At 44.9% G+C, this 21959-nt stretch overlaps 1 protein-coding gene across 3 annotated transcripts in view; it reads left to right on the forward strand.

Moving 5' to 3' along the window:
* The window catches only part of LOC135367024 (transmembrane protein 198-like), a 35211-nt gene that overhangs the window by 972 nt on the left and 12280 nt on the right, over positions 1–21959 (forward strand). Inside the window, exon 1 of one of the 3 annotated variants that reach the window (XM_064600080.1) lies at positions 5828–5929. The exons of the other annotated variants lie outside the window; for them this stretch is intronic. The gene's annotated coding sequence lies outside the window, so the exon portion shown is untranslated. Of the gene's footprint in view, positions 1–5827; positions 5930–21959 lie in introns of those variants that run through there. 3 annotated transcript variants of the gene reach the window in all.

A 21959-nucleotide genomic window follows, 5' to 3' on the forward strand; every position in this document is an offset into this window, starting at 1 on the left:
TTAGAGGGCTTCGTAGGGTTTCTCAACAAACGCAATCCCCAGTCGCTTTAGGAAGGGGGTATGGGGGGGGGGGGGTTCATATGCGACGAAGGAAACTTCGATACGGAGTGTTGTGTCCAAAAGCGAACGCTTTGTGGATGGAGGCTGCGTCAAAGGTGAAACGTGATCTTTCACTGTCACTGTCTGCCTCTTTCGGTGGCAGCCATATTTCAACCTTTCCATAGCTGAACCGAGATGGGGGTTCCAGGGCCCCACAACCCCCCTGGAGCTCCAAGGTCACTTGTAGAAATTGCCCTCCTTACGCACAGGTCGTCATGACTTCACTCAGAAGTCATCATGATAGTCAGAACCTTACCTTCCAGATCCGTTGCGTATCAGAGGTTTCAAGTGTGGTTCTATTACCTAGTGTCTATTGACTGAACCCCCCCCCCCCCCCCCCCGCACGTAGAAACTCTTCGCCCCCCACTGTAAAAAAAGAAAAAAACATCATGGGAACGCCCATGAACATTTCATTCCCTCTTTTGAAGTAAATGGTACTGGCAGATCAGAAAGCTGCTATTGATAAACTGTGTAGCTCGGTGTCACGTCCACTTCAGTCTTCCTACGCAGATATGGTATGTGATAAGGTATCTTATCGCAGCCTACGCGCTATTTAACGGCCGCTACCATACTGGTAGCCCAACATATATGCTTAGTCGCTTATACAGGGTGTTTGCTCTAACGTGTCCAGAAATCATACTTAAAGCGAGCGATAAAAGAAAAGCAAGTGGTACTTTTCTGCAACTTTTGTAAGAAACAGGTACTGCTTCACTAGTAGCACCCGTTTCTTAGTCAAGTAGCTGAAAAGTAGCGCTCGTTTCTCCTTTATATCGCTCGCTTTAAATAAAACTTCCGGACACGTTAGAGCAAGCACCCTGTATATATAAGCATATACAGTGTGTTTGCTCTAACGTATCCAGAAATTTTATTTAAAGCGAGCGATATAAAGGAGAAACGAGCGCTACTTTTCAACTACTTGACTAAGAAGCGGGTGCTACTAGTGAAGCAGTACCTGTTTCTTACTTGAGTAGCAGAAAAGTACCACTTACTTTTCTTTTATCGCTCGCTTTAACTATAATTTCTGGACACGTTAGAGCAAACACCCTGTATAAGCTTATATAAGCAACATATACGCTTATATTTTGTGCATGTGTGTGTCAGTTTTCTGTCCTGTCGACAAGCAAACTCCAGTTTCGAAAGCAAGCATCTGTTCGTAATGTGTGAGCCTTGGCACACACCGAGGCACCTGTTCCACCACCGTGCGGCCTGGAGCACCGCGAACCCGACAGGGTCACACAGAGTCTCCCGATGCTTCGAATAAGCTCTATTAGTGAACTCAGGACCCCCACCCCAGACACAAGGGCCGAGGTCGTTGCACCGCAAGATATTTTGAACGAGCGCGGAAGCTGGAAGCGGTCGACTTGCAGGCACGGAGGGTATATGGGACAAACATCGTGAGGCACGAGCTCCAGGTGCACGGTGCGTCTGCGACTTGTAAATCAACGCCAAATAACTGTCCGCGAAACGACTCGCCGCTCGAGTTTCCGTCAATATTACGCGACGCTGTGACTAGGGCTTTGTTGAAGATGAGCTGCTTCGTCAGGAATTTTGAGGGCCTGGGAGCGTCAAGTCATAGTCAAGTAAATAGGGGAGTAATTTCAACTTCGAGTCGCAAGTTGTCCTCATTGCAGTCTCTCATCATGAAATTTACTCCCTAACACTGCAAAATGTCCCCCCCAAACTTAGCATTAACCGCGGTGCATTTAGTCCCAAAAGGGACCAATGGTTATGGCAATGCACTTATAGTACCCAAAAGGAGGACTAAAAATTACTCCTTTCGTGTCTTAGGCTGTACACCTTATCGTTGCCAGTACAAGACACGAAAGGAGTAATTTTCAGTCCTCCTTTTGGGTACTATAGGTGCATTGCCATAACCATTGGTCCCTTTTGGGACTAAATGCACCGCGGTTAATGCTAAGTTTGGGGGGGACATTTTGCAGTGTTAGGGAGTAAATTTCATGATGAGAGACTGCAATGAGGACAACTTGCGACTCGAAGCTGAAATTACTCCCCTATTTACTGTCTTCTGTTTTTCCTTCGAGTATATATATAGCTTATCATTTTCTTTTGGAATTGTCGAATTATTATAACGATAATGAGGGCCGGGGAAGAAGTGCAGTCGATGTGGAGAAGAAAAAAGAGTAATTACATCTTTTATTCCCCTAGATTGCAGTTGCTTCCATTCCAGTCCCCTAATTATGATATTTACTCCGCCGCCGCTCTACAATAGTCCCTAAGCAGCATTTAGTCGCGAAGGGACTAATTTTTTTCTTTAGTGTCTAAAACTTCTACTGAAACCATGCGCCTGTCCACAATGTTTAAGGCTGCTGTATATTTCCATTGATATCCTATATTTGAACAGATTGAATTAGGAAAAATGGAGAGCCCAGTTTGACTACTCCAGTGTACTGTGGTGACTACTAGAACTTCTAATGCAGCTGTACGTGCTTCCACATATTTTTTCTCGACAGGATGTACATACAATTAGCCGTATACTAGTTAACTCTCCAATGCTTTTCTGGTCGACCTCGGTCTTCTTGTTTCTTTGCATGATCAATCGCTGCGACCTCTTGTTGTAACAGGAAAATCGATAACTAGGCCGTCTCGCTGATTCCATGTGCGACCTTCAAGGTTGTTGTGCTAGCCCGGAAAGCTTGCACGATAAGTCGCGTTAGCACGTCACATCCACATGAACAGCAAATCACTTTGGAAAAGCTTTTTGCTCGACCATATGCTATGGCCATGGCTGCTTTGTGGCCAACACAGAAAATAGGCACAGAAATAAGCTAACACGCCTTATACGTGTAAATCTACTCCAATTACCTATTAACAAATTAACCTATCTAGAGGCCCATTGCAATTAATCGAATTGGACCTATCTAAAACTGCATCAGTTATCAATAGAAGAGGAATGTAGTCCCGTGACATCAGGTATGCAGAGCTTACACTGAGTCATTCGCTGTACCTCTGCGTCTGAAGTTTTTCCCTGGGATTTCCGAAGGACGAATGTCGACATAGTTCCCTCTGAAGTCGGCCCAGGACGCATATACTAACCCCGTGTCACCCACTCCTTCCTGCTGCCCTCTATATAATAATAATAAAAACTCGTATCGAAGGCGATGCACGTTCTTGAAGTGCTGGATACAAATGTCTCGTCCTATGCACACGTAGTACACCTCTTCGGTGTATAAATTTTACACCGCGCAGAAGGGAGTTTCGGAAACACTGTTCTGAAAGACTTATTCTCTATACAGCCCCATTTCAAATCGCACATTCTGTACACACATCACCATTTCAAGGGGGGATGTATTCTGTTAGAAACACTGTTTCAGTTGAAGTTGAGACTGAGTCTGAGGATGGAAAAGTTACGTTTCATTTAGCCTGCCAAAATAGTGAGTTACAGTTACTCTTTGAAATGTAACTACTGCATTACAGGTACAGTAACCACGTTAAAGTAACTTATAAATATACGATATATAAATGTATAGTACGGTTGGAGCTAGCGTAAAGGCCGTCCTGGTTGTGTATGAGGTGACAAAAGTCGTGTAGTTCCTGACGCGAAAAAACGGCGGACGCGCGGACAATATTACAATACCTGAGTAACTTCGTTAGTTACATTTTAGAAGTGGTAACTACTATAGTTGCAGTTACAAGCTAATTTTGTAGAAAAGTAACTAGTTCATGTAGGTTCTAGTTATTGCAAAAAGTAACTATTTATTTATTTAATTTCATCTTAGCGCCGTGAAGCAACTGTGGCTAGATGAGCGGCGTACAGACGTGGGCAGATGCAGAGAGGACAACAGGGTTAGCATGCGTCCGGAAAACCCGAGACAGCACAGCCGGTGCAGGGATTCGAACCCACCTCACCTCCCAGTCTCGGCATGGAAAGCGATCATCCTATAACCACTGCACCACGGGAACTGGTACAAAAAGTAACTGGTTACGGCTAGAAGTCGCTTCTAACCTGGTAGACTGAATCAGAGACAACAGTTTCCGCTTATTCCTCGAGTCGGAGGGCGATTATATATCCTGCAACATCGCCTCCAAAGACCTTTGCCAACCTATAACGGTTGTTACGTTGTCAAGCCGTCTCGCGTGTGAAATACGACCTTCGGCACTCCCACCGATCGCATATTACATCCAACAGGCGCGTTTTTTTTTTTTTTTCTTTTTTCCAAATAACGGCCGTCGAAGAATCAGCCAAGTTCACGGCGTGACTATACTCAGTCGGTAGTGATCGCGTAGTCACTCCAGTGTTGCCGCTTCCTTATTTTCACCAAGTGACAACGGCGAACAGGAGAATGGGAGAAGCGCGTCGGAGGAAGTGACAGCGAGAGGGTGGAAGGATGGAGAGATGTCCTCCTCTTTTGATTTGGGAGCGGCTGCCTTTGCTCAGCTTGTGCGTCTCGCAATAAGACAGGCGGAACATCGCAGGGGAGATAAGATGGGTTTGATGCTTCGTATCTGTGGCCCTGTCGACGTTTGTGGTTGTATATCATGTTGTATATGGTCCCGGGGTACGTGGACCCCTTTGCTATGTTCTCTTCTGGTGAAGCACTACGGTTGTATACGTAGATCCAAGAAAGTCATGATCAGTGATAATTCGAGGCTTTATGTCGCGAGACAGCTGTCTCATCGTGAACGCGTTGGCAACATGTCTGTGAGCTTGGCAAAAAGACAAATTGACAGAACACAAAACGAACATCACGAGACAAGCCTCAAATCAGCAATGGAAGTTCCAATACAGCACGTACAGAAAAGTAGAGAGACAAGGCAGAGGAAAGGAAATGCCCAAACCTCGTCTCTTTACGAAATTTCCCAATGCTCAGTTGTGCCTTGCTGCTTTCTATGGAGGATAGTAGGATTTGTGCGTTCGTTTAACCCAAACAAAAGGTTCCCTACATTCCGTAACGTGACCTAAAACGTCACATTTAGCGCATCCCGAAGACGTAGCTTTCTGCATATACGCATATGTCGCAATGAAATGTAGTACAAGCACCCCCCGCTATGTCGGCGAGATTTTTCGTCGTCATTTTGATAATTTACCGTCACGAATGACAGACTCCACGCGCACTTACCCAAGATCATTACGGACACATTGCGAGTCGGCAATGTACAGTACTATAGGAACCGCCTGACACCGCGCCAAGCGCGATTGTGTACGTTCCCGTCATTAACCCGAAGCTCGCCCGTGTCCAGATATCGTTACGCAACATTACCTGCCGCCAACAACAATAATAACAACAGCTCAGCAGTATCAAGGATGTACGTAAGCACCGAAGAGGAAATTACCGTAGAGACGTGCCTCCTTTACACAACTTGCATCGTCCTCAATTTGAAACGATTTAGAGATCCGACGAACATTTTCCTTTGGCCGTTTCCAAGCGCGGAGTTATCGTGATAGGATAAGTACACGCACTCCTCCTCCTCCGACGTACCATTAAAGTGAACACTTGATCGTGTCGTCTGCTACGGTAGCAGATGTGATCGGAAAAAAGAATAGAGGAAGACAGGACTGGGAAACTAGTTTTGTTGACTTTTTCGCGGCGATAAACGTCGAAGGAAAAGATGGGACGACCCACATTTTCGGGAGCGGCCGATCGACCTATCAGGGTGCACTCTTTTTTTCCTATACGCGCGGCAGCCGGATGCTGGGTGTTCATCTAATGTTAGTTTTTAGCGGCGGACGTTTAACCGCTTCCGTTGTTCCGGTGGTTCGGGTGATGGACGTGTGTGCGCGGTGTGTGCCTAATCGACGGCTTTGAGGAAGTCATGCGATACGGCGTGCATGAGAGGCTGACAGACTGAGAGAGGTCTCGTAGAGTGACAGGTAACTTGTCGAGTTTTGTGTAGTTAATAACGAGGTTCTTTGCGAAAGTTGATTACATTGTATCATATAATACTTGAGAGACGTATTGATTATTGTGTCAGTGTGGTCGGCGTCATCCGCGCAAATGTTCTCGCTAAGAAACGACAAGAGTAACTCGGGGAGCTATATTATAATTCTTAGGCCCGGTTTCACCAACGCCGATTAATATCTGGACCGAGATCAACAGGGATGAGTTGTAACTGAAACATCCATCACGTCACCAAGTAACGCTTGTAAAGAATTGAACGCTTGATCTCGGCTCAAAGTTCACCAGCGTTTGTGAAACCGGGCCTTAGTCTCCCAGATTGCATTTAGTTCCCTGTTTAGTTCCATGATCATGAAATTTACTCCCTATACAGTGCAAATAGTGCCCAAACATAATCTTCCATCCGTGTAGTTCCTGAAGAGGCTAAAGGTTGCGTCAGAGCGTCTATAGTCCCCAAAAGGATTGAAAGTGCTTTTTCGCTTATAGCGCTGTAGTGTAGCGAAAAACTAGAGCTGTTATCTTGGGTCCACTTTTCGATAAGTACGTACATTAGTCACTCATCTTCGTTCTCGTCGTTTTGTTCCGCCTTGTGCTATTTTAGCGATAAGATCATGTTCTTTTTTCGTAGTCCTCCTTTTGTGTGCGTGTACTCTCGCTGGCGTTCTTTTAGCCACACAATAGCCGCGCATGATAACGAAGAAATTTTGATAATTACTTCGGCGCTTTCTAGAGGGCATACCTGATGGTCTAAAGCAAGAATTTCACGGCTCGTTACGCTTTCTTGTGATACAGTGTCGTCTTCCCTGCATCTAAGCCCACGGGTTTATCTTATCATCTCGTACTGTGTCGTAGAAAAAAAAAAAAAAATAAAAGAGTCCACGAATTGATGAGTTGATCTTCAGTGACCTAGTACATAAAATCACGAGAGAGGGGGGGGGGGGCAAAATGTTGTCGGTTTGCTAGACTGGAAGCAGAGCACTCTCTCTGTCTCTATCTCTACACTGACGAAGTGCGAAGTGAAAAATAAATAACGTAGAAAAATTCTCAATATTTGGATATAACCCCGCTCAACAGTCAAGCTGGCAACACTGGAGCGCATAGCGTTGTCGTATATACGAAAAGGCTCTACCGCATGACCGTGCCAATATATGCTGCGTCGCGCTGATAAAGTCTAGTAGATAATAGCACATTTTAAAATGCAGATTTCGGGCGTTGGTTGATTCGTCGACTTTCACAAGGGTGCCTATCGTCCATCGATGCACCTAAGATATTATCGGCGTTTAGTGTACGGAAACGCGCCTGATGCAATACCACGGTATACCACAGCACGGCAGGCCAGTTTGATCACGTGCTCGCTTTTGTCGCATCCCACATCTCTTTCGCTTTTTTATCTTCTATTATCAAAAGAAAAAAAAAGGAATAAACGCAAATCATCGGACTCGATCTCGTTTACGCATGCACAAGTGAACTGTGAGGACTCGCTGGAGCATACTTCCTGTGTCGCACGCTGATTACAGTGATTGTGGGATGACCCATCTCTCTCCAGCGCGGGCTAAAGAGCGAAACGGAGGCAACACGATCAAAACGATGGCTGCGGGAGTCTTGGAGCAACTGCGGTCACGCCTAACTGGTCACGGTATGGAGAAGGCCTCGTGGAACGTCACTTTATTGTTGCCTGTCGTATAACGATGTAGCCATGTATTTTTCTCTTTAGATGCACATAGAATGACTTTTGGGCGTTTGGCCTTGGCTTACTCGCTTTTCGATCATTTCCCCTCGTGCATTGGTCGGGCCTTCCGTACGGGATTTGTGTGTGTGGGTACTTCGATGTTGACCTTCTGTGCTTATATAAGACGTTCGTGATGGCAGAGGTGGACGTTAATATCTCGCAGCTGGCCGGTGGCAGGTACAGCTCCGGTTCAACCTTAAAGGGAGACTTCGCAATAATTCGAAAAAATTAGGTGAGCATCATACCGAACACGGATCGCTCCCTTGATACCGAATACAACATTCGCGTTCATTTTGTGCGATTAATTAATTCCTAAATGATGACAATACCAAACCAAAATGCAAAGCGCACAGCGGTTCGCCCCGAGGAAGATACTGTGACGTCACCCAGCATTGTCGTCTGCTACGAAGCTTGCATTCTTCCATGCCGGATGACGTCAGCAGTGTTGCTTTCAGCGCCCTCTTGCTTCACACAGGCGAAGCGCTCACTTCGTAATAATTCGTTGGAATAAAATCTGCGCGCATTGGGAACGCGATATTTCGTATGTGTGTTCCTGACACCCCAAGGGTTACTGCTACGTCACAATCTTTGTGGTGATTTTGTTGCGGAGTCTCACTTTAATAATAACACTGGAAAAAATTCGATCTCATTTCCCAGAGCGATAACAGCCCTCCCTTGGGGCACTAGGGGAATGTTAAGTGAACAAAATACTCGCATTAAACTAGCAGAATAATTTTGTTCAATTAAGATTTCCCCATTGCCCCAAGGGTTGCTGTAATCGCGCTCGAGAAAGAGACCACATTTTTTTTTTCAGTGTTATTATTAAGGTTGAGCAGAGCTGTACAGCCGTATTCGTATGGAAATACGCACATGCGAACGAAAGTTAGGAGAACGAGGCGTGCATGGTTAGCTCGGCATTTGAACATTTCTCTCTCAGGACTCTGGGTAGGGTTCAGCGGAAGGATTCGGTGTGCATGAACACCGCGAAACAACTGTTGCTGTGAGTGAGCGGCAAAGACAAAGGACGGGTAGCTCTCAATCTGGGGATGTTATTCTCCCGATAGTAGCTTGCAATTAAAAGCACTTTCCACCTTCTCTTTTCTGCATGTTTCTTCGAGGTTTCCGACTATGCTTTTTGCGAAATTTGTGCCGAATCCGAGAGTGGATTCAACCTGGGTTGTGAGCTGACAGCATATTTTTTCTAGCCTTTCGACTGGGACAACTGGATGGACCCAGAAAAAAACGTTATCTGGGACGCGCATTCCTTTCATGTGATATGCCACCACTGCAACACATGTTGTCAGCGTGACAAGTAGCCCGACGGCAAGGTCGCAGTATCGGCTTGCTACTTCACATTCAAGATAGCATCAATAGGCTGCTGTCATCTCCCGGGGTCCCGTTACAGAATTCGTAACATTTCCTATGGGACTTAATTCTCAATCCATGTAACACATCCACCCATTATCTGTTGACCAGCACTGTATATAAGGCTTTCCTTTGTCTCTGTTAAAAAAAAAAAAAAAAAAAAACGGAAGCGTGCCTGCTGGTTTTTATCCATGACCTTGCCGAGACCTAACAATGTGATGTCATCTCAAATTCTGTGTGAAGCATATTTTCTGGCTCATGCGTTCGTGGGCTTGCGTAGGAAGTGGCATCTTGCAAACAGATGGCGCTGCTCTCGGATTTTCGTGGGTACCACAACGCATGTCGTGCCCGACCGGAAGCTTCCCTTGCGCAGTGTCTCTAATAATTCAGCCACGCGTGCAGTATATGCGTGCGTTTTATGTTCTTTCAACTCTCATCAATGCGGGGTTCGTTGTAGACGAGTGCGTTTTCATGAACGTTATTGACCCGTACACGAAGACAGACAGTATATGTATAGGTGACTCACGCGGTTCAACGTAATGCGGTAAAGGGACATTATATGATAGCCGATGACGGTATTCCGATAGTGAAGCAGGCCTAAAAGTAGTCAGAACGTGAACAGCCCTTTAGTTATCCTTTTTCCTTTCTTGCAAGCGAGATAATCGTCGAATCGGTATCGGGGTAGATACGTTATTTTTTTTTGTGTTCAAGTTTTATTGCCTCAAGTATTTGTAAGCACAGTACTACTATATCACTCGTACGTGATGCAACCTACGTATATGATGAAAGAAGGAAGTCAGTGGAAAGGTTACTACATAAAGGCTGTATAGGACTCGAACCCACATCTTGTGGATTGACTTCCTTCTTTCATCATTAATTTCTTGGGCACTTGGGGCTTTGTATATATTTGTCCTTGCTATGTGTTCCAGCCTCAGACCATCAATTGCCATCATCCGCAACCTACAGTGGGACTGCAGATGTAAAATTCCTGCTAATTTACGAGCTCGGGGCGGGGGGGGGGGGGGGGGCGAATCTTGTCTCCTTTACAAAAAAAAAAAAAAAATTCATAACGTTCCATGTGCTTCTGACTCCAACGTTCGCTCAACAGTATATACACCGAGAGCGAGAGACAGATTTCTTCTGACGCAAGCTATTTGTTTTCACCTACTGGTACTGATTTATTTATTTATTTATTTATGCGTTACATGAGGGGGAACAAAAGCGATAACGTGACAACATATCATGACATAAGCAATATTTATTTGTTTATTTATTTATTTATTTCCACACTGAGTGCCAACAAACAGCTGTAACATTGCATAGTAACATTGACCAAATAATGCAAGAATATGAAACAGGTGCATGTGAAAAATATTGCGTTTATAAACAATTAAACGTGAATACGTAACTATGGTATGCATATTAGACACAAAATTTTGATATCTATATAAAATATGGGTATACAAAATTTCGTACTGATGCACTTTTTCACATCCAGATTACCATATATCCCCCCGAAAATGAATAAATTTCTTATTGCGTGCCGACGTTTTCTTGTAGCTCCATAGACGGTTGCTGTTATCGAACACTAACCAGCACAACCAACGAACCGTCCGCCGTCAAAATATTGAAGCCGACACGCATCTGCGTGTTACAACGCACTTTTTTGCACCGTTTCAAGGAATATAACAAAAGCGATTATATAGTGTTGGGAGCTTGTCGACAGCGTTATCGAAAACACGACGTTCGCACCGCAGCTGTTGATGAGTATCCCAGCAGGCGCAGCTGTGCAAATGAGTGACGTTGACGGGTACTCCAGTTAGGTGGCCCAGTATGGTGACGAGAGGGACAACGCCATGGTGTGCACAAATGCAGTCAGGTGTGTCGAAAAACATTCGTAGCCACGTGAATGCTCCTTTCTGAAGAACGCAGCTGCCGTTTGGAATCAGCGGGCCACGAGCTGCCTTTTTCGAGAGTCGCTTATCCCGATCTTTGAGGCGTTTTAAAGAGTAGTTTTCACGGTTAGTCGCGTTCTACGGAGTCCTTCGAAGTTGAAGGCGGCGCTGAAACAGACAATGTGACGGAAAATGTCAGTATGCTGTAAATTTCAAAGTCTTTTTTTTTTTTTTGTGTGTGTGTGTGTGTATGTGTTGAGCAATCATCTCAGGTGAACTTGCCGATAATCGACAACTTTTCAAGCGCTTCTGTACCCCGCTAAAAGTAAAAAAAAAGATTTCAGTCAATCCTTCTCAATATCGAAAATTCCCGGTAATTGCATGCAAGGACTTCCTTGGCGTGCTCGGGTTTCCATCTCCTATAGTTACTGAGAATTCGAGAAGAGGATTTCTCGGAAGAGGCGGCTGTCGCGCGTATTGGAAATCTAGCTCGCTTCCCGCGGTGTGCTGCTGTATACAAATGCATCTCACGCAACAAGCGAGGCTATATCGCCTTCGACTTAGGACGCAGGCGTTTCGTTCGCACGATTGAAATGAATCAGTGGTCTCGGTAAAATGCGGCGCTGATCAAGTGTGACGTCGGTCAAAAAGAAAAGAGAAGAATGCAAGGACTAAAAGCCGGATATGTAATAGCTATACAGTCAACGCTCAAAAACGAATTTCTTATCGGAGACTTTGCTTGTCCGCGCCGTTCGGTGGGAAAGACAAAGAAGTGATGCGCAAGTCTCGTTAGGCCGGCTTCACGTTAATTCTCGTCCGTGTTTTTCACGGAGTCAAAACGGACACATGTAAATCTACGGTTTCCCTGAGGCTCTACTTTTGAAGCAAACGGACGGCAAATACGATCACGTGAAATGGGCCTTAGGCAGTTTTAGCGGATAGCAAGGTGTTCACGGATAGCGGTTACGAAAACGTGATACGCCTCATCTTCGTTGCTGATATTCGATTTGACATCTTCCTCAGTCGTAGACGATATTGAACGGTTCAGTCGGAATGCGGTACCAAACGTCGGTAAATAGGACACCCCCTTGATACACAGCATTTCTTCCGTGATTCCATACAGGGACTGCGTAAAGCTGAGCAGTATTTCCTGCATGGGTACTGAACAATGACAGATAGTACAAGCGTCTGTAGACTTCTCTAAACGTAATTCTGTCTACAGACACGAGGAATGTTAGCGCAAAATACCGTCTCCCATTCCCCCTGCCGTGTTGGCAAAGCTCACCCACATTCATTTGACTGGTCCCTACGGTTTGATATTTTCTTCCGTCTCGCGTGGTATGGGCCTTTCGTGGCTGACGTTATTTGCGGAGCCGGCCTGAATTTCCGTTCAATAATAAAGGCTATTTTCATCTCTTCTCGATTGTTCCTTGCTGAGACACGGAGGTTCCTACATCTAACTCCTGTAACACAATCGGGAAGCATCGTGTTCGTGTTGATCCAACGATCTCTGGTCCTTGACTGTTTTTTTGGTCAGAAGCGTTTGACATACATAGCATGCCCAGTGATCCGTCTGGCCCAGATCTTTTTTCACAGTTCCTGTCTGGTGTGGCGCCCTGAACGGTAACTGTGAGTCTCTCTGTGCACATGCTGAACGGTTCGCTGCTTATAGGTAGGAACGCAACCGCAGTCAAATGCCGAGACGCCCAACGGAAGAACGTGCAGAAATTTATCGATAGTGTGGAAATGGGAGCGTTATTTAAAATCGGTGACGTAAATACGGTATTTCGAAGTCGTGTTTAGTAAAAAAAAAAGAAAAGGAAAAAGCTCATTATTTTGAATTTTCAGACTTTTGTGTATACGCAAAGTTTTACGACAAACCGTGTGCTAAGTTCCTCGTGTCTTCGTGTTTTGTCACAAAAACTTAGTACTGTCCAACAGCGTGCCCTGGACTATGGTGTCAATCAGAAACTTATCAAGCTCGCGGCCGATTGGCGCCGTATATAGTCACCACAGCACCCATTTATAATTGTATCTCGACATGGTCACATCATTGTTGCCAGTTTTTAAGAAGGAAGTCTTCGTACATATTCGAACGCGATACCAACCTTTCAATGTTTGAATGAATCAATGCCTTCCTTCAAATACCGAAGATTACCTTCAGCTTCAAACGTTCAACACTTCCATGTTCAAACTTTCGACGTTTTGCCTGCAACGTTTCTTGCCTGTGTTATATCCCTCCTTTCGCTTTGCGCAACTGCTATTTTACCCATACAAAAAAACGATACTGAAAGTGATACGCAATTAAGCCACATTCGCTTTAAAAAAGAAGTCAGCAAAACATTGCCAACGCAAGTCCCTAGTTGCGTAGTATGATCGTTGTTTTAAATTACGATTTAAAAAAAACCTGACATGCTCTTGTCTCCAGTTGAAAGTGTCGCACGCCTTTCGCAGCGAGTTGCTAATGGGCGTAAGCCGGAGCAGCCTCGCGGAAGTGTTCTAGGCAGTGTTTTGCCGATCCGGTCCTTCGTTTTAATAACTCTGCCCTTGGGTGTCACGAGTCATCTGCGGTGAAAGCTGGACGTTCACCTTTACGACCTGCCAGTTCCTGTATATGCCCAGTGAGCTTCGTGGGACACAACTCGTTTCATTCAAACGAACTCGTCATCTTGTCGGTACATATCGCTGTGGGAAGTCCGTACGAAAATGTCCTGTATATGTTGTCTCGTAAAAGCGATAAACATTCGAATACACGCGACGGAGCACGTCCGACGTAACAATAGATTGCGTGTGTTGTCAACCGTAAAGTGTGCTGTGGAAGTCTTGAAGGCAGCCACACAGTGCGTGGTCAGAAAAGCGAGGCGTCTCTCTCTTTCACTGGAAGCTCTTGTGTTTATGACAAATAGGAGAGATTAGAGACAAGAGGCGAGATAAGTGAGCGATAAGAATCGTCAGGGAGGGAGGTCTGTGGAAATAACGTTGGTGTGAACAGTTCACACCAACGTTATTGGGTTGCCACCAGGGTCCACACCAACGTTATTGGGTTGCCACGCTGTGCGCCGACCATTGCAAAGAATGATACGGTTATCGCTTCCGATTCGAAGAGAGATGGGGGCGTACGCCCTTTTGTGGCAATTTTTATATATCCAAATTGCCACAAAAAGGCGTACGCCCACCTCTCTCTTCGAATCAGACACGATAACCATACCATTCGTGGCAGTGGTTGGCGCACAGCGTGCTATGCGGTGAAGTTCTGTTTTTAGAGTGTTGAATTATGAAAGCTAAAGTAGAGGCCGCATTAATTAATCTACACAAAGCAAGAAATTGAGCTGTACCTGAGTCCTCTCTCTTTTCCATCCTCTTTCTTTTCTTCTTCTTTTTTTCTTCTTTTTCCTCCAAACGAAAAGAGTCATTCGGTCCTTTCTTCGTCTCCTAGCTTTCTGTTTCGTGTAACCGACGGGAAAGTCCGCGCATACAGAAGAGAGAGAGAGAGAGGAACAAGCCGGCGCTTTCACTATATCCCTGCGCTACCCCCTGCACTATACCCAAACAGCGCAATATACTGAAAGTGTGTGAATGCATAGGAACTGAGGGGGAAGATGAAGGTTGTTCTTTTCGTGGGCATCTACTATGCCGAATTACGCTCATAGCCACAGTTGCTTCGCGGCGCTAACACGAAAAGTAAGTAATCTATGCGGAATGAAAAGCATCTAACTGATACGACACCTACTATATATAGCCACCTCTATGTACTTGAACTTTGAGTATGCGTTATGCTGCTTGGGCAATAGGTCCTGCAGGCCATTTGCCATCCTCGAATCTGTGTGTATTGACATCCCACTATCTTGGTGACACTATCTGGTCTGAACGATATACATGCGAATAGTTCACGTTACCTGTTGGAAGAGCGAGGTAAGCAAGTATAGCAGCTCGCAGGGTGTCAGCTGTCTTGGAAATTACCTATCTCATGTGAGATAACCAAAACTTTCGGAGCAAAGATTTAGAGTACGTCGGAATGATCCTTTGTGATCCTGCCTCCTGGAGTAGCCAGTTCCGTGTGGCTCGGGACTAACCTCTCCATTTTTTTTACAAATCAATCAATCAATTGATCCTTTGGGGCTGTGCAAGTGTTTGTCATCTTTGTCGTTTATATCAGAGTTCTATAACGCAGATTACGTAAAGAAACAGCGAGTGCGCACTCCGCATGCGCAGAGCGTAACTTGGCGCACAGCGCTTGAGCAGTGTGAACACGCTACTATGGTGGCTAGATGAATATTCATCTAGCCACCATAACGCTACTTCCTTGCCTACGCAACACAACTCTGAACACAGTATATCATACCATATATCTCGTCGTGTCGTGCGTGGCGTATATCTCAAGTCGTTCTTTTACTTTTTTTCGCGGTTCTTCGCCTTTCTTTGGCTGTTACGTTACTCGTATACGAGCATCCTATATATACGAGTACCCTATCGTTAGTAGTCCGTTGCATTCTATGAATAGAGGGTCGCAGGGAGCGTTTTTCTCCCTCCCTCTCCCCTCTTTTTTTTTTGTTTTTTTTTAATCGACCGATTTTGTACCGCGGCTCGTTCATTCAGGTAGGACAGTGGGAGCCCCGCTCAGGTGGCGGTGTTGGGCGACACAGAGGACATTTCGAGGTCGGCCGTGCATCCATGTAAAGTTTTGAACGATTGAAGAAGAAGGGGTGGCTGGCTACAATGGGAGAAGAAAGAAAGAAAGAAAGAAAAAAAAAAAAGGAGAGAAAAGACGGATAGGGGTAACATATTCAGTTGAGGCCGCCTTTTTGTCTAGCGGCGTTCAGTCGTTTCGAGAAAGACGAGGAAACAGGTTTTTATTTTTTTATTCCGTCATTGTTCCCAAAGAAAGGAAATATATGTTGGAGCTGTAAAAGTCTCCGATCACGCCGATGTTTTGTGGCTATTAGTTCCATCTCCAACGCTGCTACTTTTCAAACAATTGAGTGCAGGGGCAGCGGTATATTGTGATTGCTTCGTGTTGAAAAAGTCACAAAGAGTACCTACTACCTACGTACCTACGTAGAGTACCTACGTAGTACCTACTCAAAAGCCTGAAACGCTTGTGTAGTATACGGTACTTTAGTCAGAAAGTTGCCTTTGTTCTTGTTTCAGCTCCTTTTTTCTACCGTAGAAGCATTGTCTCGCTTGCGTTGTCAAACTGTCGACAGTGGTGAGTTTTAATATATCGTAAGCGAGGGATAGTGTCGATGGTTCTGCGCACGCGCAATACATAAACAGAGCTTTGCGCAAACCCACCACGCTATCCCTTACGTACGCAAAGGCGACAGCGTACGATTTACTAAAACTCATTAGTGTTTTCTTTTCAAAAAGGGAGAAATGCGCTGTAAGAAAATAAATAAATAAATAAATAATAATAATATCTAGGTGTAATTACTTACCGCTTTACTCCCCTGACCCTGATATTTACTCGCCAACACTGCGAATACTCCCTAAACTTCGCATAAACTTCCCTGCATTTAGTTTCGGAACGGACGATGCATGTGGCAATGAATCTAGCCTCCAAAATAAAATAAAAATATGAAAAAACTCTCTCTCTCTCTGTTTTCTTTTCTTTTGTTAAAGTGCGGGCGGCAAATGTGTCCATATTCTCAGTACCTGCAGTGTCCATAAAAATAATAATCTCCCCGGTATTTAAAGTGCTCCGAACAATATTTTACGAAAAATAAATAAAATAAAAATAAATTTGGGAGTAATTACAGCTTCTAGTCCCCTAGATTGCAATTACTGCCCATTTTATCCCGCGACAAAAGCCATCCCCCCCCCCCCCCTCCCCATTGACGATCTCCAGCAGTTCTACAACGTTCTCTCATTCGTGTACGTAAACAAACACAGGTGTTCTTTCCATAAGGCGGAGCAAGATGCTATAGTGTATCAATCATTCTCAAGCTACGACCCTAGACGCGAGCATATACGGCACGAACAGTGAGCTGCATTGAAGGCGAGCTCGACAAGCGCACTGTGCTGACAAACATTCTGTCGGCCGGTTGGGGATGGTCGACAGCTCCCGCCGTGGCGGAGGAGCATCCTTCACTTGCTTGTCGGAGGTTCCCACGATGGCAGAGCTCTTGCTTTCCAGTCACGGTCTTTCTTCCTGGCCTGGTTTCTTTTTTTACTTACCGTTTTGGCGCGCTTTTCCTCTGCTCTTCTCTCGCGCACACTTTTTCGGACATGAAAATATCTGCTCTAATTTCGGTATGACGCTCGACTTTTAAAGGTCGAAAGGAGCACACTTATCTTTTATCATTATTATTATTGTGGGACACGCTCTCGAGGCTTGCGTGATTGCAGGATGTTGGAAGCTGAGGAATGGATCCGTTGTGTGTTGAGGGTCTCTGATCGTAGGTAGGAAGTGAGGTCAAAGTACAGTAAGTAAGTATTGTTAATGTCACTAATGGTCATAGCTGAGGCTCAAATAATAATAATAATAATAATAATAATAATAATAATAATAATAATAATAATAATAATAATAATAATAATAAAGACTATTATGAATCTGGATGTAGTTCTCTAGTCTTGCGCGAGGTGCGGGTTCGAATGCAGCAGAGAACGCCAGCAATTTGGAGGCACGGTGCAATTTGCGTGAATATCGGTTTGTGTATCCAAACAGACGTTATATAGATGCAGAAAAAACAAAACAAAAACAAAAAAAGACAACGGCATAGGGCTCTTTCCATATTTGATGCTTCCTCTTCAGCTTCATGACGTTTTCTTTTTAAACCTTCACAAAAGGATGTGTTCGTGAAGGCTACTTCGTTGCGTGCACGAAATGCTTTCTCGCTGCGTGCTCGCGTTCGTTCGTCAGAATGTCGTGATGATTCTTATCAGGAAACAATGTGCGGTTTCGGTGTGGGTGACCCCTGCTTAATTCGCCGCTTCTACCGTGTTCTCACGCGAGATACATCCCCACGGAATATTCTAGCGGAAGAATAAACAAAAAGCTGCTCACAGGGCGAAAGTTTCGCCACGTCTTATGTTGAGCACGGCGCCGGAATATCGTGAGAGTGATGTACGGACATCGCAGGCGCAGACGACACCATCGGCCCTGTCGTCTGCTAAGGAATATCGTTTGTCTGAGACGCAGGATATTACCCATGGTTGGCAGAGCACGAAAAAACATGACGTTGACCGCTCGCGCTCACGTGACACCAGAAAGCTGTGACGTTTTCCGCATCTTCCGCTGGAGTCCCTCATGTCTTGTTCTCAGTGAATGTGGCCCACCCAATGTACCCGCACTGTTTCGAATGAGAGTGTGATGAACCATAACGTGGATCCCTCAACAACATTTGTCGAATCGTTTTGACGTCCTAGAGCACCCGCAAAATGCAAAACACCCATCATTTTATTCGGCGCCCGCACCAGCAAAATAACTGCTGTTGCAAATGCTGCGACGAATTACACGCACAGCTGCGTTTTACGACTGGTGTGATTCTACGTAAGGTCTATGGCCTCCGCGCCAACTCAAAATCCCGACACGCCATGCCAGAAAGTGTATCATTCCGAGGCGTGGGTAGCCGACAAAGCACGAATTTTATCCAGCGCAGATGCGAGCAGCGAAAGTGCAACGGGGTGATCGTTTTACAACTCTTTCGTGCGATGGCTGTGAAAACTGATATCGTTCATCTGCTATCCACTTGCTCCTGTTCCCAGAGATAGAAAGAAGGAAAGAAAGAAAGAAAGAGAAAGAGAAAGAAAAGCTGAAAAGCGAGAAACATGTTCCACTGAATAGAACGCGTTTGATAGCTTTTCGATTTCTGGTTTTCTATTTCTCGGGAAATTTTTGAGCGTACGCGTTTTCTTTTCTTTTTCTTTGTTCCTTTCTTTTTTTAGTGCACCGAGATGTTGTTGCTTATTCAGAGAATATTGAGTTGGGTTTTCTGGGACTGCTGCGGGAACGTAAAACTTTTATGTCACGAAAGCGTTGCACTAAAGTGAGAGAGTGAAAAGGCGAGGACGTGTGATCGACACTGCCCTCCTTCTTTGTTTTTCAAGCCGAAAGCTGTCTGCACCAAATACGCATAATATTTCTGCGAAAATATTCTTGCAAAATTAGTTCAGCGTTCGTTCTCATGTAAATGCGCATGATTTGTTTATGTAATTTAAAGGCTAAGAAAATCACGCAAGCTTTATTTATTTATTTATTGCATATGGCGTTGATGATAAAGGCATGCTCACCAAACGAAACAAAGCAACTTCTCTCCCTTTCCCTTTTTCTTCCCCCAAGCGAATCACTCATATTGCGCGTTCGCTTTCCTGCACGACTCCCGTGCACTGCAGGGAAGTCAACATCAGTTTGGTCATTGATACCGTTCCCTTGAAATGCTTAGGCCGCAACAGCATCTTTCTTTTCGTATTCGTCTGCGTCCATCGTCTGTTCATTGTCGTCTGCGTTGAATGCCCATTCTGTCATGATGTTGCGATCATCCGCCTGGCGTCGTTGCTATCTGTTCCAGTTTCCTGTAATTGCGGTGGCTCTCACGGCACGGGGACCTGTTGTGTATCGCATGTCTTCTGCTCGATGTCGCACAAAAATTACCAACGGAGCATTGTTCTCGCAGGAAACCGGTTTTTCGCGTGTATCGTAAAGCCCTGGTACGTGACACCGGCGTGGAAACGAATAAAACGTACAGAAGGATTATTTCCCCCGCTGTCTCCGAACGATAAAAAGTTTGTCCCATTATCGACGTTTCACAGTTTATAAGGGGGCTTTGTCTCTTTTTCCAACCTTGTTTGCGAAGAGCCAGAAGCGGCTGGAAATAGATTGTATACCTCGATTCGCGCTATTGGGTCTGCTCGACATCATGGTGTTGCGAATGTTTTATTTTTATTTTTGCTTTGCACTTTGTGTCGAAGGAATGTTCGATTGAACGAGAAGTGTCTTCAGCATGCTATTGTTCAATTTACTCCTTTATAGCGAACACCTTTTTAACGAAAATACCACTACAGCAAATTTTTTTTTGCGGTCCCGCTGGAGCCTATAGGTCCAATAATAGACATCCTTTTTAACGAAAATACCTTTACTGCGAAATTTTTTTGCTGTCCCCTGAGTTTCGTTGTAAAGGAGTTTGACTGTATGACGAAAAGCGTAGAATTTGAAGTCTGAATTGCTTACTCGTCTAGTCTATTCAAATATTCGGATGTACTTACACAGAACCTATGAGGAGGCTGTCTTTTTTAAATGTTATAGCAAGTCGACCTTGCGCGTCACGGACATTTACCCTTTTTCTTCGAATAAACATCCCGAATCCTCCCGTCGTATGTACCATACATTTCTATGTCTTGTATTAAATCAGTCCAGATCGTCCTAGTGCACATACGACCCTCGCGTAGCTTACTCTTGAATGGTATACGTGAATGTGGCCCAGCTTTTTTTTTCGAGCTGGTTATTCTCGAAACAGCTGAAGTTTCGTACACAGTGCACAAAATAGCGCCGTCATCTTAGAATGGCTTCAGATCGATGAAACCCAGTCATCCAGCGGTCGCGTAAGTCTCCGTCCTCTACAGAGGACTATTAGATACGCTTAGTCACCTCAATGTACGTAGAATGCATTAAGTGCGTGTGGTCATCGAGGGCACGAGCTAGATATCATCGTGACGGTGGTGACCCAGAGCTGCATCCGCTGCTCGACTGTGTGTCGTCCGTCTGTCCGTCGCCGCCTGCATCATCGATTAGGGTACCTCCTGTAAATATATATATATATATATATAATTTCCGAACGAGGAAGCGCCAGCACCGGGATGTTAGCTCGTCAGTACGAGGGAACGTTGCCCCCGGGACACACAATGTACTGGACCAGGGGGAAGGGGATCGTTTCCACAAAATCTAATAAGACCGCGTTGGTTCGTTCGTCTCTGTCTTGTTTTACTTCGTTCATGGCGTAAGTGGATGGATGTGCTAAGCAAGGAACGCCCATGTAATGGGGCTCTTATTGAACATTCTAGGTTTTTCTGTCCCCCCCCTCAAAAAAATAAGAAAAGAGAAATCATTTGTTAGATGTGGCAAAAAGCACATAGTATTTGTAAGGGAAAGTTGGCCAAAAAGATGATGTTGTACCCATTATGTTGTCCACTGCGCTCGAAAAAATAAATAAATAAATAAACGGGGATCAATTAGAGCTTCCAGTCCCCTATAGGTTGCAATTACTCCCCATTTTAGTCCCCTGACCCTGAAATTTACTCCGTAGAACCACAAATAGTCCCTAAATATTGCACAGACTTTCGTGCATTTAGTTCCAAACAGGACTAAATGTTGTAGTAACATATCTAGTCCTCTATAAAAGACTGAATTTTTTTTCTCTCTCTCTTTTACTGTAAGGCGTTCCCTTCATATATTGTCAACGCACTTTTTACAGTGATGCTGCAGAACTTCCTTTTGAAGGATATATCTCAAGATGCTTTCTGAGTATTTGAGGATTTATGCCTTTAGGATGATGCCAACGTACTGTTCGGAGAGTGCAGGAAACATATATATCTAAACTTCGCGAGGCGTCGAGGTGCTGCCCGATCGAGATGCGATTCTTTCAAGATGCTCGGATTGGTTTCTCTGTGTTCTCAATTGCGTCGCCCCTGTTGAAGTGCGTCGCATAGCAACCATTGTTGTTTCGTTTCTTTCATCAGGAAAGTAGGGAAGCTTTGCGTCTCTGTCTTCTAAAGAGGCGATGATCGAATGGAGAGGAGGAATTATGCGAAGCCGCGAACAGTTCCTGCGGCGGCTTCGGCATAATGTTCCTCATCAACAAGAGTTTCCTGAGAAATGAACAGGTGTTTTTAGATTAATGATTCCCACGGTTGAGCTTATACTTTATACTTTATTCACGGGGAGCCAAAAATTATGAATAAAGCGGATTGAAGCGGCCCTTTCAGTAATGAATAATGTCCGTTGTAATGCGCTGATCAGTCTTCAGGGTTTCTGGCATTCCTTTGAGCATCTTCCACGGGGGTTTTAGGAAATAACCTTTT

This window comes from Ornithodoros turicata, chromosome 8 (genome assembly GCF_037126465.1).
Source record: "Ornithodoros turicata isolate Travis chromosome 8, ASM3712646v1, whole genome shotgun sequence".
Classification (NCBI taxonomy): domain Eukaryota; kingdom Metazoa; phylum Arthropoda; class Arachnida; order Ixodida; family Argasidae; genus Ornithodoros; species Ornithodoros turicata.